Source organism: Balaenoptera physalus (assembly GCF_965194825.1).
Source record: "Balaenoptera physalus genome assembly, contig: HAP1_SCAFFOLD_1842, whole genome shotgun sequence".
NCBI classification, from domain to species: domain Eukaryota; kingdom Metazoa; phylum Chordata; class Mammalia; order Artiodactyla; family Balaenopteridae; genus Balaenoptera; species Balaenoptera physalus.
This window is the reverse complement of record NW_028124961.1, coordinates 100,421-117,526: the sequence shown is the minus strand read 5'-3', so window position 1 is coordinate 117,526 and position 17,106 is coordinate 100,421. Positions and strand designations below refer to the sequence as shown.

The 17,106-nt window shown below is 38.9% G+C and overlaps 2 long non-coding RNA genes and 1 pseudogene across 3 annotated transcripts; 1 reads left to right on the top strand and 2 right to left on the bottom strand.

The window, feature by feature from the left end:
* The first annotated feature begins 6 nt into the window (after nucleotides 1–6).
* LOC309654062 (mitochondrial import inner membrane translocase subunit Tim8 A pseudogene) lies at nucleotides 7–1,559 on the top strand (annotated as a pseudogene). Its single transcript has one exon. The product of its transcript is annotated as a mitochondrial import inner membrane translocase subunit Tim8 A pseudogene (transcript).
* A 1,260-nt stretch (nucleotides 1,560–2,819) lies between these two features.
* LOC309654060 lies at nucleotides 2,820–16,976 on the bottom strand. Its single transcript, XR_014259781.1, has 2 exons — nucleotides 13,754–16,976; nucleotides 2,820–7,633 (listed from the first exon to the last, which is right to left on the bottom strand). It is a non-coding gene; the product is annotated as an uncharacterized lncRNA (long non-coding RNA).
* LOC309654059 lies at nucleotides 8,686–12,356 on the bottom strand. Its single transcript, XR_014259780.1, has 2 exons — nucleotides 11,858–12,356; nucleotides 8,686–11,527 (listed from the first exon to the last, which is right to left on the bottom strand). It is a non-coding gene; the product is annotated as an uncharacterized lncRNA (long non-coding RNA).
* Nucleotides 16,977–17,106: the final 130 nt, after the last annotated feature.

Below are 17,106 nucleotides of genomic sequence, written 5' to 3'. Positions count from 1 at the left end.
ATACAGTGTTCCCCTTTTCAGGAGGAGGATGTTTTATTCAATTAAGTGTTTGAATATTACTTTCTTCCTCAGCTACAGATATAATTCTTGGTTTGGTTTACTTAGCTATGTTTCTTATGTCTCTCATCATCTTTCACAGCATTTTCATTTTCTTCTTCTTTTTCCTCTGTAATTTTGCAGACTCTCAGATTTGTCCTCATCACTAATTTAACTTCCTTCATGTTAATTCCACCCTTTTTGCCTGCAAAATGTATTTTAAATCTGTTACCAAATCTTTACAGTTTTAGGCAGTCTTTTCCTTCATATGTTCATTCCTGCCCACACCCCCCCCAACACACACACTTTTTTTTCTAAATTGAGACAAAACATGAAATTCACCAATTAAGGGTTCCGCCGCGGAGACACGTGAAGGTCGGTGAGTTGGTGCGGAGTTTGTCTCGGCACGCGTGGCCGCGCTGGGATGGCGTCCTCCTCGTCTTCCTCCGCAGCGGGTTTGGGCTCGGTCGACCCGCAGCTGCAGCATTTCATCGAGGTAGAGACTCAGAAGAAGTGCTTCCAGCAGCTGGTGCACCAGATGACGGAACTTTGTTGGGAAATGTGCATGGACAAGCCTGGGCCAAAGTTGGACAGTCGGGCTGAGGCCTGTTTTGTGAACTGCGTTGAGCGCTTCATTGATACAAGCCAATTCATCTTGAATCGACTGGAACAGACCCAGAAATCCAAGCCAGTCTTCTCAGAAAGCCTTTCTGACTGACCTGATTATTACCTCTCTGGAAAAGGAAGGTAGTTCAAGAAATGAAGAGCAGTTGATGGGATGGTTGAAGAAAAGGCTGTGGGGGGATCGGCTCCCACCTTTGTCACTCTTGGGACATCCTGTCATCTGAGAATGAACAAAGACCAATTTTTGTGTGTGGGGGTGGTTTGAGGGTCAAATGTGTTTGGGGTTGTGTTTTTTAATGCTAATCTTGGGAAAACAATTGACAGATGAATGGAAAACTCTACTAGGTGTATGTTACTGTATGTGGGACGATGCTTTCCTCATAGTCCCATTAACTGCTTCCTATAATTTTAATAGTGGAACTGCTCTATAATTTGATATGTGGGACCACATAGGTAATAATCTGTTATTTGTGTGGATTCCTTTCAGATTTCTGGAGAGATCGATATACATCTTTGTGTCTCTCAGAAAGGGCAGCAGTGGGGGAAAGAGTAATTTGGTACTTGACTGTAGGCCTCCTTATCTAGTGTTTGATTATCTGTGCTAGAAAAAAAATGTATGGAGTATTCATACAGTACATTTCACCTTTCTAGATTATCTCCCTCCCTTATACTGTGATTCACTTAAATATCTATATATAAAGTACAGTCTTGAGCTAGTACAGGTAGCCTGAGAGTCTAGAGGCCTTTAGTTAAAGGAATCTAGCCAGCGAACATAATTCTCATACTAAACTGCCACAAGGAAGAAGTTAACTTACCCTGTATGTCAGGGTCCAAAAAAATTTAAAGATGTGCCTAAATGAAAAAATAAGTTATAAAGATTTAGGCCAGTCAAAAACTAACAGCAGGGCTTCCCTGGTGGCGCAGTGGTTGGGGGTCTGCCTGCCAGTGCGGGGGACGCGGGTTCGGGCCCTGGTCTGGGAGGATCCCACGTGCCACGGAGCAGCTGGGCCCGTGGGCCACAGCTACTGAGTCTGCGCGTCTGGAGCCTGTGCTCCGCAGCAAGAGGGGCCGCGATGGTGAGAGGCCCGCGCACCGTGGTGAAGATTGGCCCCCGCTTGCCGCAAATGGAGAAAGCCCTCGCACAGAAACGAGGACCCAACACAGCCATAAATAAATAAATAAATAAATTTAAAAAAAGAAAAACAAAAAAAAACTAACAGCAGTTTCAGGTAGAGGTGCATGCCTAATGTAAACCAGCATACTTTCCATTTACTGCGTTCTTTTAATCACTGAAATAAAAACTTCTACAAGATTCAAAAAAAAAAAAAATTCACCAATTAAAGTAAGTGTACAATTCACTAGTTCTTAGTATTTTCACCACCAATATTGTTATCTAATTCCAGAACATTTTTGTCACGCCCCCCACAAAGAAATCTTGTATATGTTAGCTGTTACTCCCTATTTTCCCCTCCCCAACATCCCCTGGCATCCACTAATCTACTTTCTGTCTATACGGATTTGCTCATTCTGGACATTTCATATACATGGAATTATACAATATATGACCTTTTGCTATTGGCTTGAAATATTTCTCCCTTTAATAGTGTCAGTTTTTCGGACTTCCCTGGTGGTACAGTGGTTAAGAATCCGCCTGCCAGTGCAGGGGACACGGGCTCGAGCCCTGGTCTGGGAAGATCCCACATGCCACGAAGCAACTAAGCCCGCGTGCCAAAACTACTGAGCCTGCGCTCTAGAGCCCAAGAGCCACAACTACTGAAGCCCATGCACTTAGAGCCCGTGCTCCTCAACAAGAGAAGCCACCGCAACGAGAAGCCCGCGCACCACAACAAAGAGTAGCCCCTGCTCGCCACAGCTAGAGAAAACCCGCGCGCAGCAACGAAGACCCAACGCAGCCAAAAATAAAAATACAAATAAATAAATAAATAAATTTATTTATTTAAAAATATAGTGTCAGGTTTTATCATTTTAATTCTGTTAGTTTTTTTTGTGTGTATTTGGGACTTGCTTATACTGCATTTGTCTTTTAAGTCATATAGGAGAAAAACTGAATTACAAACAAAAATACATTTATACTGTCTTTTGTATTTCCTTATGTAGTTACCTTTAGTACTTTTTTCATGTGGATTTAAGTTACTGTCTGGTGTTCACCATTCCATCTTGAAAAAAATCTCTTTAGTATTTTCTGTGGGTCAGTTTGCTAGCAGTGGAGTCTTTCAACTGTTGTTTATCTGAGAATGTCTTAATCTCTCCTTCATTTCTGAAGGGTAGTTTTGCTAGGTACAGAATACTTGGTAGGCAGGTTTTTTTCCTCAGCTCTTTGCATATGTCATTGCAATGCCTTCTGGCCTCTATGGTTTCTGATGAAAAATCAGCAATTAGTCTTATTGAAGATTCTTTGTACATGATAACTCCGCTCTTGCTGCTTTAACACTGTCTTTGTCATTTGATGGTTTATGATGTATGTAGATGTGGCTCTCTTTGACTGTATCATGCTTGGACTTCCTTGAGCTTTTGGGATGTGCAGATTAACAGCAGTCATCAAATTTGTGAAATTTTAGGCCATTATTTCTCCAAATACTCCTTCAGTCTCTTTTTCTGTCTCTTCATCTGGAACTCCCATTATGTGTATAATAGGATGCTTGAAGGTGTCCCATAGGACTCTGAGATTCTGTTAATTTCTCTTCGTTCTTTTTTCTTTCTGTTTCTCACACTGGATAATCTCAATTGGCCTATCTTCATGTTCACTGACTCATACTTCTGCCTGTTCAAGTCTGATACTGAGCTTTCTCCAGTCAATTTTTTATTTTAGTTATTGTACTTTTCAACTACAGATCTTCTATTTGGTTCTTTTTTGTAATTTCTCTTTATTGATATTCTCTATTTGGTAAGACACTGTTCTTATACTTCTTTAGACATGGTTTCATTTAGTTCTTTGAACATATTTTAAATAGCTATTTTAACATCTTCATTTAGTAAGTCCAATGTCTGAGATTCCTCACAGACAGTTTCTAAACTGCTATTTTTCTTTTGTATGGTCCATATATATATTTTTTTACTTTGAATTTCCATATCTTGTAACTTTTTGTTGAAAACTGGACATCTTAAAAAATATAATGTGACAACCCTGGAAATCAGAGTCTACTACCTCCCTAGGGTTTCCTGCTGTTGCTTTACGCTGTTTTTTTTTTTTTAAGTAACTTTTCTGAACAAATTCTATAAAGTCTACTGAAGCTGCCACTCAACTAGCTTAGTGGTCAGCTAATGCCTAGATGGAGATATCCTTAAACATCTAGAAACAATAAATCTCCCAGTCTTTGCCGAGGGACTACGTGCACATAGCCATCAACGCTGAGGGCAGGGAGTTATCAATTCGGCCTTAGCCTTCCCTTTCTTCTTGCCCAGAGCCTCAAGGGCAGCCAAAGGTAAAGGGTAGGCCCCTCTCAGATCTTTCCTGAGCATGCACTCAGGCCTGTGCACACTTGTGGTCTTCTAGAGTCCTAGGAATATATCAGTGCTTTTCAACATATCTATGGACATCTCATCCTCAGTTTTTCCGATAAAGCTTTTGGTTAGTCTATTGTTTGTCTCAAGTGTTATCCACTGCCTCATGCATTGTGACATTAAAACAGTTGCTTGGGGACTTCCCTGGTGGTCTAGGGGGTAAGACTCCGAGCTCCCAATGCAGGGGCCCTGGGATCGATCCCTGGTCAGGGAACTAGGTCCTGCAACTAAGGAGTCCGCATGCCGCAACGAAGATCCTGAGTGGTGCAACTAAGACCCGGCACAGCCAAAATAAATAAATTAAATAAATAAATATTTAAGAAACTAAAATAAAACACTTGCCTGTAAGTGTTTTTTGACAAACACCTCACACATAGACACAGAGGCTCATACGCACTGGATAGCTCTGAGTAAGGTCGAATAAAGATAAGCCTTTTGAGTGGAGTCTTCCAGAGAGCCATCAGACAGGTCAAATACTGACAATTCTTTGGGAATGAAATTGTGAAAGAGGTCCAGCTCTGTTCTGCTCCCTCCAGTCCTGGGAATGCAGGCTGATATTTTTCAAGGTTATCAATCACTGAGCTGAGTATGGCAATGAGAATAGGGCAAGGTAAAATGCCACAAGCTTATTACTATTCTTATCAAGGTTCAGCCATTTTTCTTGAATAAATGCTTACTACAAAAGCTACAAGCCTTTGGTTAATTTCCAGAGTTTTGGAAAAGTTTTCCATAAAGTTTTGCCAAAATTCTGTTGCTTTTATCACAGGGCAAAATGTTGGAGGTCTTTACTCCACCATTTTTTTCTGCTATTAACTCCTCACTTTGTTTTAAAACTCCCAGCCAGTTCTCTCCCCATGGCTTTTTGCTCCTATTGACAGTACTAGTACATAAAGTATTTAAATGTCTTTAAATGAATATCAAAATAACATCTATATTATATATTGGTATGAGGTATAAAATGGCTTACAAAAAAAAAGGCATAGTACCTATCTTCACAGAACTTACTGTCAGATATAAATGAAATCCTGTTACTACTTCAGAGTGTTACTTGACCTAATGAGTAAATCTCTAACATCTATCTCTTTCTTTGCGAGGTTACCTTTGCCTTGTTTTTTTGTTTTTGTTTTGTTTTTAATTTATTTATTTTTATTTTTGCCTGTGTAGGGTCTTCGGTGCTGTGCACGGGCTTTCTCTAGTTGCGGCGAGCGGGGGCTACTCTTCGTTGCAGTGCGCGGGCTTCTCATTGCGGTGGCTTCTCTTGTTGCGGAGCATGGGTTCTAGGCATGCGGGCTTCAGTAGTCATGGCTCGCAGGCTCTAAAGCGCAGGCTCAGTAGTTGTGGCGCACAGGCTTAGTTGCTCTGTGGCATGTGGGATCTTCCCGGACCAGGGCTGGAACCCGTGTCCTCTGCATTGGCAGGTGGATTCTTAACCACTGCGCCACGAGGGAAGTCCCTTTGTTTTTGTCTTTAAAAGAATTTTATGAGTTCAATTGTTTACTCATTCTCAACTGAGGAGAAATTATTTGGTCCAAATATCTGCAACGGTTTATGACTTGCCCTTGGCCCCAAACTCTAGTTGGATCTTTCTAGTATCTATAGAATCACAACACACTAATAGACACTATCTATCAGAACAATTCCTAGGCTTTCAGCTAGATCAGCTCTACTGGTCTAAGAAACTATTATTTTCTTCTGTCAACTCCCTCACTCTCAGAATAGATGCAGAACATGATAAATGACAACCTCAAGTATATATAGCCAACAGATCTCTTCTTGTCTAATTGATGCATTCAGTACTTTATTTATACGGACAGTATTTCTCAGGATACAGTGTACCATCCCTGAGTAGTCATTTCCTCTTCCCACTACTGTCCAATTTTTCTCAAAGTTAATGTCTCCAAAGGGAAGAGTTAGGATGTAAATGAATAGAAGTACACAGGAGGCCTCAAAAAATACTGGAACACCTGATTACACTTCTATTGGTACATTCTGTCTTCTGAACTAGGGGGCTGAAAGTGAGACTGAGATAAAAGATTTTCCTACCTACAATCAATTAAGTAAGCTTGTTTTATGTCTCGTAGCCACTAAGTGAGTTTTTAAAATCATAGCCATGCAGGTAGTGAAAATTTCTTCCAGTTCCTGGTTATAGGCTTCATAATCAATCCTAACATATGAGCATTTTGTGGTTCTTTTTTTCAGTGGCATCACAGTGGGAAATCAGGAGCAATTATATCAGGGGCTTTAACTCAGTTACCATTAGATACTAGTTGGGTCCTCTTAAAATTAACAGAAAATCTGCATAAGACCAGGGACAACTACTTTCTTTTTAATTTCTACACCTATAAAGATGTCTATTGACAAATCATGAACAATTTATATCTACACGGAACCAAGTCAACTCCTGTGGACCAATCAATATGTTATCCCAACAATCAAAACCCCGCACCATACCAACTCCGTATCCTTATAATTTTCCACAGAAAATATTTATTCAGTTCCTCCACAGGATGCTATTCATTTTCTAAATCTGCAGTTCTATTGTGGTGATCTCACAGGGATGTTGTGGGATATTTTAAAACTCTAGAGAAACAGTGATATGTAATATCTGGTGTACAGGACAAAAACTAATAGCTAAAGATAGTTTAAAGTTTCAACATTAGATACTGCTACATTCCTTTCAATGCTGCTGTCTGTATCTCTGCAGAGTTGGATTTTTGACAGTTTCTGTAACAAAAGCAATAAATGAGGGTGGTTGTGTCCAATCTCATCTCAAGGTGTGAGAAACTGTGCCCTAATAGCCACACATATCTCGTTAGCAAGTAATTATGCATATTTCTGAACAAAGTAAAATGTTTTCTTTCAAACACAAAACCAAAAATATTTTTGCTTATTAAGCTGTAAGATCAAAACGGTAAGTATTTTTATACCCTAATAACATAATAGCTTAGTATCTGAAAAAATACTTCATGTATTTATATGCTGCTGATGATTTATATCCCCACGATGATGAGAAAAGAAATCACCCAAACACTAAGGTGACTGTGAACAGAGAAAACTTGGAAACCTTTGTCCTAGATGGAGTCCACTAACCCAAACAAGTAACTGTTCATACAATTTTCTTCAAATATTTATCAAATGTTTGAGTGTACACAATACATCTGACCAAATAACTCACCTATCTGAACCAGAGACTGTGTCATGAAAATCTCCATGTTTCACTTAAAGATTAAATAGCACTGAGCTTTCATATGTCATCCAGAATTAAACAGCCAATCCACAAATAAAATTTCAAAAAGTAAAATTTTGAATAATTTCTGCATAATACCTGAGTGTGAGCTCTCAATGGTGGTGTCTGACTTGGAATCCAGAGATGAAGGAATTTGTCTTAATTGGGGAACATAGTACATCTTTGTACTACCAGAAGGCTTATATGGCAACAGTAAAGGCTGGCCTAAGGACATAAAGATCAGAATAATTAATAAGAAAACATTTATTAATTAACTGAACAAATATTAAGTACCTTTAATGTGCCAAGCAGTGGTCAAGATTCTTGGAATGTATCAGTAAACTAGCATTCTAGAAGAGGGAGATAGACAGTAAACAATTAGCATACTAAATAAGTAAATCATCTAGTGTTTTTATAAATTATTAGTGACATAAAAAATTAGAAAATACTGGGACTTCCCTGGTCGTGCAGTGGGTTAAGAATCTGCCTGCCAATGCAGGGGACAGGGGTTCGATACCTGGTCTGGGAAGATCTCACATGCTGTGGAGCAACTAAGCCTGTGCACCACAACTACTGAGCCTGCGTGCCACAACTACCAAAGCCCGCCCGCCCTAGAGCCCGAGCGCCACAACTACTGAGCCCATGTGCCGCAACTACTGAAGCCCACGTGCTCTAGGGCCCTTGTGCTGCGAGTACTGAGCCCTCGTGCTGCAACTACTGAAACCTGTGCGCCTAGAGCCCGCACTCTGCAACAGGAGAAGCCACCACAATAAGAAACCCATGCAGCACAACGAAGAGTAGCCCCTACTCACCACAGCTAGGGAAAGCCCGTGTGCAGCAACAAAGACCCAAAACAGCCACTCCCCCCCCCAAAAAATTAGAAAATGCTGAGGAAGATTAGAAGTATTTGGGAAATTGCAGCAGGATGCAGTTTAAATAGAGTGGTAAGGGTAGGATTCATTGAGAAGACGACTTCTTAGCAATCTATTCCATATTTAGATGGCTCTAACTAAGAAACACTTTATCTTATATTGAACCCAAACCTGGTCGTTGTTAACCCCTACTACTGATCTTTGAAGATTCTCCCTCCAGAGTCATAGAAAGTAAATCTAATTCTCTTCTATGTGGCAGATTTTCAAAATAAGTTTTCCATTATAAAAGTATAAATTCTCAATATTAAAAAAATACACAGAAATAAAAAAGACAAAGTCTTACCACTCAAAGATAACTATTATTAATATTTTAATGTATTTCTACAGGTCTTTCCTCTGTATTGCTTATTTGTTTACATAGTTGTGTATAGTATGTATAATGTGGAATTCAGTTTTTCTACTTTACATTGATAATAAAATATTCATTTTATTTCCTATCTTCACATTTTTTATCATTCTACTACACATTAAGTGTTTTTAACCCTTCTCATAATGTTAAAAATTTAGGCTGGATTAAATTTTCAATAATAAAGAATTCTGTAATAAAGACTTCCTGTTCATAGCATACCCATTCTCCCCTGCTGCCCCATTTCACATAAGTTTCCTGATTTCAGAGTGAAAAATTATGTCATTTATAAAGTTTCGTTTTTTTAAATACTAACTGCTAAAATTCTTTCTAAAATGTCTGTGACATGGTAGTAATTTGATTATTATAGAAGATGAAATCTTTTTCTTCTTCTTATTTTTTTGCTTCATTGGGTCTTCATTGCTGCACGCGGGCTTTCTCTAGTTGCGGTGTGGGGGGCTACTCTTCGTTGTGGTGCGCGAGCTTCTCACTCTTCTCACTGCAGTGGCTTCTCTTGTTGTGGAGCACAGGCTCTAGGCATGCAGGCTTCAGTAGTTGTGGAGCATGGGCTCAGTAGTTGTGGCTCGCGGGCTCTAGAGCACAGGCTCAGTAGTTGTGGAGCACGGGCTTAGTTGCTCTGCGGCATGTGGGATCTTCCCGGACCAGGGCTCGAACCCGTGTCCCCTGCACTGGCAGGTGGATTCTTAACCACTGCGCCACCAGGGCAGTCCCTGAAATCTTTTTCTATACACTTGTTTTTCTTTCATGATGTGGTAGAAACTCTGTCTCTGTAACAGCATTTTGATATTTAGCTGGGTACATACTGCTCATCTGTACACTGTATTTCCCAATCTCCCTTGCAGACATGTATGGACATATGACTGAGTCTGGGCCCATAGGTCAAGGGTGAGAATAATGTCTGCAACTTCCAGGCATCCCATGAAAACACTCCACTGGCTGCTGCTAAAATTTATCCTCCCCATTACTCTTCTTTTCCAGTATTTTCTTTATTATTCTTCCTGAAAAAACTTAAGATCAATTAAACAAGTTCAAAAGAACAATTCCATTAGAATTTTGAGTAGAATTACATTAGAGTTTAAATTCATTTGGGAATAAATGACATCTTTAAATATTCAATTTTCCCATTCAGAAATATCCCATCCCTCCTTTTAGTCTACTGTCCTTTTCTATGCCTACACAAAGGATTAGTATTGCCATCACATGAGCCCTATAAAATTCTTGTTTAGGTTACTCCTCAGTATTCATGGGGTTGTACTGCTCATTCAAATAGAATTTTGTAGATAGCTACCACTTCTCCTGATTAAACACAACAGCTTCTTCAGTTTATCCTTATGGACCATGGTCTTCTCTTGCATCCTGTAATCACCTCTAGATGGACTCCTAGTTGCCCATGTCTAGTTTATAAAAATCAAAATACTCTAGACAGAGTCTGATAGTCCCAGAGTAGAATGAGATCTCCTTCATTCTGGATGCAATAACAACTTATAAACTACTTAGAATTGTGTTACCATCCTTGGCCACTCCATGATTCTGATGATTTGACATGGAATCCATATTACTAGTACCCTGCTTCCAACCAAGGAACTGACTTCATAGTGAAGGAAATGAGACAAAAGGCTGACGACTAAAGGGAGTCACTGTTCTCCTCACAAGCCTGATCACCCACAGCTATGGTAAACTCAAGAACAAAAAAGCGAGTGAACAATTTACTGATAACTGTCATGGCACAAGCTGGGAGGCATCACTTTCTGAGGCTGGAATGCTAGCTTACTGAATACGGCATGTGCTCAGAACCACATGTGGCACTTGCCTATCCCACAGACAGAATGCATGTATTTAGGAACAAAGGCAGAAGCCTTTAAAATCTTTTGCTTTCTATCTCTGTGACTCTGCTTTGTTTGATGGAAGATCTTAGAAATAAGGGAGGGGCACTTCTACCGGGAGACAGGAGCCATCTAGTCATTTTACATTCTTTATGTCACTGAAACAATACAGGGAATAGGATGCCATAGTGTTGACTAAAACTACAATTGACCTTAACTATCAGGGAGAAATAAGGTTACCTTAAAAGAAGAAAGTCAGTAGGAGTATGGCTTACACCTAGGGGACCACTTTACCAAGCCTGGTCATAGAAATTAACAAAAAATTACCTTAAACCTATGCAGGGCTAGCAAAGCCTTAGACTACTTAGGAACACTTGTACCAACCTATCAGGCAAAACCCCAGCCAATGAGAACCTGGCTGAATTCAAGGAGAATGAAGAAATGTATAGAGGCTGGAAGAATTTAAATAACAGGAAAAATAGGTTGTAGCCTCTACTTCTCTTTGGACGTTGCTGTAGTCATTATTGTTAGGATATTGACTTAGTAGTTTTCTTCCTCCACCAGTGTATATAAAGCTTGGTGGTGATGGTTAAATTTACCATTTAGTTCAAAGTTTGCAGAAAATGGACAACAACAATTGGGCAGAATTACAATGGACCCAGAGCAAGAATGGTTACCATGTGGAGATGGAGAATTCAGAGGCAAGATAAGTGGCTTTTTGAAATTCTCAACAACTTTATGTTTGGATGCAGAAGTCTTAAAGTTACTTTGGACTGCCTATCTCTGGGGGAAGAAGCGACTATTCAGCAAATAATGGTTGTTCCTGGGAGAGAAAGAAAGGACTGGAGAAGGGTAAAGAAGAAAGTCCAACCATAAAATTTATTTCTTCAAAAAACTTGCAAATGGAACTAAATATAAACATATAGCATATTACTCTTAATTTGTTAATTCAGAGCAGTGGACACATAGTCATAAATTCAACATGCTATTCTGTATACTTTTTTTTTTTTTTAAAGCAATTCCTTTATTTTTATTATTTATTTATTTATTTTTGGCTGTGTTGGGTCTTCGTTTCTGTGCAAGGGCTTTCTCTAGTTGCGGCAAGCGGGGGCCACTCTTCATCGCGGTGCGCGGGCCTCTCGCTATCGCGGCCTCTCCTGTTGCAGAGCACAAGCTCCAGACACGCAGGCTCAGTATTTGTGGCTCACGGGCCTAGTTGCTCTGCGGCATGTGGGATCTTCCCAGACCAGGGCTCGAACCCGTGTCCCCTGCATTGGCAGGCGGATTCTCAAGCACTGCGCCACCAGGGAAGCCCTATTCTGTATACTTTTAAAATATTTTTTAAAATTTTACTTCTGAATCCACAGAGTTAAAAATATTTTATTATTAAACCAAATAATATTTCTCTTTTAAAGGAGTCCTTTCTACCAAGTACCTGTATGTAAAGGTAAGACCATGAACTGTGGGCTCTCTATAGACTGATCCATTTGATGTCAGAAGAGGTATAAAATACACTTTCACAGTTGGATTTCCTCTCCTGTGCTCTTCCACCAACATGAAAACAGCATAGCCCAGAGTAGCCTGGGTTTCAGTACAAGGCATGTGGAACAGACCCAAACCGTTTTTGCATCCTGATGCCAAACTCCAACGGACTCATAAGCCCATGAGTGAGGAAAGCAAATGTCTGTTGTTATAAAGCACTGAGATTTTCGAGGTTCTTATACAGTATCACGGTGGCAATAGGTAACTGACACATTAAAGGTGTTCTGTGTGATATTGATTAGACTATACATTTGGGGGGCATAATTTTATTTCACAATAAAAGTGTATAAGAAATATAACCATCTCGGGCTGCCCTGATAGCTCAGTGGTTAAGAATCCGCCTGCCAATGCAGGGGACACGGGTGCCAGCCCTGGTCCGGGAAGATCCCACATGCCGCGGAGCAACTAAGCCCATGTGCCACAACTACTGAGCCTGCGCTCTAGAGCCCGCGAGCCACAACTACTGAGCCCATGCACCACAACTACCGAAGCCCACGTGCCTAGAGCCCGTGCTCCACCACAAGAGAAGCCACCGCAATGAGAAGCCCGTGCACCGCAATGAAGAGTAGCCCCCGCTCGCCGCAACTAGAGAAAGGCTGCACGCAGCGATGAAGACCCGACACAGCCAAAATAAAATAAATAAAATAAAAAAAAAAGAAAAGAAATATAACCATTTCAACATATAAATGTATTTATTCAAATTAAATTCAGTGCAATTTAAATGTGGAACTAAGCAATTTTCTTTATACATTTAGGCATATTCCATTTATACCTACAGACAGATAAACTTTTTGCACAAGTAGGAACACTTAAAATCTATTTTGAATAGATTTGTACAAACTGTTGAATACTTTAAAATTAGTAATTGAAAGTTCCCACCCTCATTTGGAGGTAGAATGGGAACTTAACTTTCCAGTTACTGGTCTGAAAAAGAAAATAACTTGCTATAATTTTGAATGTTATATAGTGTAAGCACTATAAAAATATCACTGTCATGATAGCATAGGAACACTCTAAATGTTGTAGACCTTATGGTAGAAATTGCTAGCTGTTCACCAAAACTCATTTCTTTTTCATCCTGGAAAGCACAGCTAAACTATTCCTAGTCAGTGGAAAGTGATGTGGGCCACACCTAGGCCTAGACCATAAAAGCCTCCCAACATGTGCTCCTCCATGCTTTTCGTCCCTTCCAGTTGACTATGATGATGAATCCAAGGTTCCATGTTTTAAAGAAAGCAGAGTCACAGTCAACCTGGGTCCCTGCTCAACGTTTCTTGAGCAAGAAATAGACTGGTATTGTGTTTGCTATCTGTTCACTGTCTCATGCAAAACAATAGTAAAAGAAACAATGCCAAATAATTATCTACCTCCCTAAAATTGAACCTCTATAGTTTTTATGTTTTCATGAACTACTTGCATTCTTATGACAAGTATTATGAGTTGAAAATACGTCAGCCACAAGTAGCATGAGTTTCACATAGGTTGTTAACTTCACTAGAAATTGAAGTAAAAACATAATAAATTATATTCTCTTCATAGCTATGTAAATAAAAGATGTTATCATCATGTACAACCTAATGCTTAAAATTAAAATTAGGTTTTCTAACTAGAAAGACCCAATCAAGAAATTTATTGGTTAATGACACACAAAAGTTGGTAATGTGACCTAAAATTCTCTTACCATCTGTGCCATGAAGAACAGTAATCTGTTGGACTGAAGATGATGAAGCAAACTTGACAGGAACTTTGCCCAACTTCTGTGTACTGAGCTCTGGAATATCATGTCCACGATCTTCAGCATTACCAAAAATCTCAGATGAAAACATGGTTTTTCCTGGACTCTCTGTTGTTATCTGAGTGACTGCATCAGATGATAATTTTCCAGAGACGGGAGAAAACGGGGTCTTAATCTCCTTTGGTGATCTGAACAAAAAAGGGAAAGCACACAGCAGGTCATATCCTTGGCTTATCAAATACTGTAATTTCTTTCCAAATGTGGCTTCAATATTTTTTGGAGACACATCCAACTCCAATGGTTAAGTTATTTCTGCAGTACCCTTTGCTTTTTTACATACTTATTACAGGGTGATCATGCATGAGTTTACTTTTACTTATTTTAAAATCTACTTTTATTTTGGATTTAGAATGCTATTATATAAGGAAAGGGTACTTTTCAGTTGAAGTGGAAAGATATCCATTACAAAATAATTACTGGAAGTCCACTATAAATTAGGGGACTATGCTAAACGCATAGAGTGTACAAAAATAAAAAAGAAACAGAGCCTTTCCTCAAAGAGTTTATATGTCAGTGGGGGAACCAGAGGTTTTTAAGGTTGTAATTATGTATATAGATGATAAAGAATCCATATTAAAACATAATGGAGTAAATAAATGAGTGTATAAATAAATAAATAATAGGAGGGAGGGAGAAGACAAATCTTGCCAACAGAAGAATTCCATATGTAGGTAACCTCCCCCCCGCCACCCCCCCCCCCCCCCCCCGCCGGCATCCATCTCCTCCCCAAGGAGGTGGAGGTGAAGCTTAATCTTCCCCTTAAGTCCAGTCCTGGGCTGGCCTTAATGATTGAATTCCAAAGAGAGTATAAAATGGGAGAAAAAGTAACTTTACAGTGGAGAAACCAAGCAAACACCATGTTATGCAAGTGATGATGTTTCACATCACCAGTGATGTCACGGAGACACTACATACTCTCTGTTATGATGTGATGAGACGGTTACTTCGCTTCTGTGGTATTCTTTGTCAAAACCTATAACTCCAGTCTAATCATGAGAAAAACATCAGCCAAACCCAGACTGAGGACAATTCTACAAAATATCAGACAAATATTCCTCAAGACTGTCAAAATCATAAAAAACAAGGAAGGAATGAGGAACTGTCATAGACCAGAGAAGACTAAGGAGACATGACAACTAACTAAGTGGAATGTGATATACTGGATTGGGTCCTAGAACAGAAAAAGGTCATTAACAGGAAAACTGGTGAAATCCAAAAAAAGTCTTAAGTTTAGTTAATAGTAATGTATAAATGTTGGCTTTTTAATTTTGAAAAATATAGTATGGTAGTATAAGATGTTAGCAATAGGAAAAACTGGGAGAGAGGTAAAGGGAACTCTGTTTGTATCTTTTCTGCAGATTTGAAACTATTTGAAAATAAAAAAGGTCATTTTTAAAAAATGGAGTAATACTGTATTGTATTATATCACAGAAGAAGAAGACCTTTTAAAAGGTCTTTTAAATCTCTACCCTCTATATACTATTCACTAATTAAAAGGACAATTATGAGAAAAGAAAATAGGCCCATCTCCTTTATGTATACAGAAGCAAAAATCATACACAAAATGTTAGACAATCAAATGTAGAGTGTGTGAGTGAGTGAATGTGTGTGTGTGTGTGTGAATTCCTACCAAGTTGTTTTACTCCAGAAATGCAAGGTGAGTTAACATTCAAATATCAATAAATGTCATGCACCACATGAATAAAATAAAGGAGAAAATGTATATGATCATATCAGTATAGTCAGATAAAGCATTTGATAAAATTCAATAATTATGTATGATTAAAAACTCATAGCAAAGGGAAACTACAAAAAACTTTAGAGCCACCATCCTATTTATAGTGAAATGTGGAGAATGTCCACTGTAAGATTAGGAACAAAATAAGAATGCCAACTCTTACCTTTTCTATTCAACCTGTTAGTAAAAGTATTAAATGGCATTAGCAGTAAGGCAGGAAAAAGAAATCAGAAATATAAGGCTAAGAAAGGAAGAAATAATACTGTCACTTTCCATATTTGATATAATTAAGGATACAGAAAATCCAAAACCATCTACAGATAACTTATTAGAATATCAGTTAGTTTTTAGAAGAGTTGCCAGATAAGAGACCAAACATTAAAAAATTCCACTAACATTTTTCTGTGTCTGAAAAGTTATAAAATTAAAAACTAAAAAATATGCCATCTACATTATCATCAAAACATCATATACCTAATAATAAGTGTAATAAAAAATGTAAGAACCCTGAACAGAAAACTATTAATATATCATAGAGAGAAATTAAAGGTGATCTAAATAGGATTTCTACTTTGAGGCAGGATATATAGGCATACCTCACTTTATTGCACTTCACTTTATTGTACCTTGCAGATAATGCTTTTTTTTTTTTTTTTTTTTTTTTGTAACAAATTGAAGGTTTGTGGCAACCCTGTGTCAAGCAGCTCTACTGGTGGTGCCATTTTTTGCAACAGCATTTGCTCACTTCGTGTCTCTATGTCATGTTTTGGTAAGTCTCACAATATTTCAAACTTTTTCACTATTATACTTGTTACATGATCTGTGATCAGTGATCTTTGATGTTACTATTGCAAAAAGATTACAGCTTGCTGAAGGCTCAGATGATGGGTAGCATTCTTAAAGTCTGCTTTCAAATTAAGATATGTACTTTTTTTAGACATAATGCTATTGCACACTTAATAGACTACAGTATAGCATAAACATAACTTTTACATGCACTGGGAAACCAAACAACTCGTGTGACTTGCTTTCTTATGATATTCTCCTTATTGTGGTGTCTGGGACCAAAGCCATATCTCCATAATAATATGCCTGCACTAGGTAGGCACAGGCCATCACTCCTGCTGCAACGAGCAAACAAACTTGAATAAAGGATCATCGAGCTAAGGAAGCAATCAAGAAACAATATCAACTAGTATGCTAGAGAGGGACATTTAGAGATTTGGAGCAGGGGTTTGGTGTAGGGAGACATACTCCACTGGAAAAGAGAAATCACCATACCTTTTGATGAACTCATTTGCTGGCATGATGGAGTGAAATCTAGCAGAATGTCAAGCCGATTTCCCCCACAGGACATTTCCTTAGTGTCAGGGTGGTACAGGATGATGGGGGACTGAGCCAAGAAAGCAGAGTGAAATTTCCTGCACAGTCATGGCACGAACAAACCAAATCCCGCTAGATAAAGGGGCCTGTGACAATCATTAGGTCTCCTCTTCAAGAC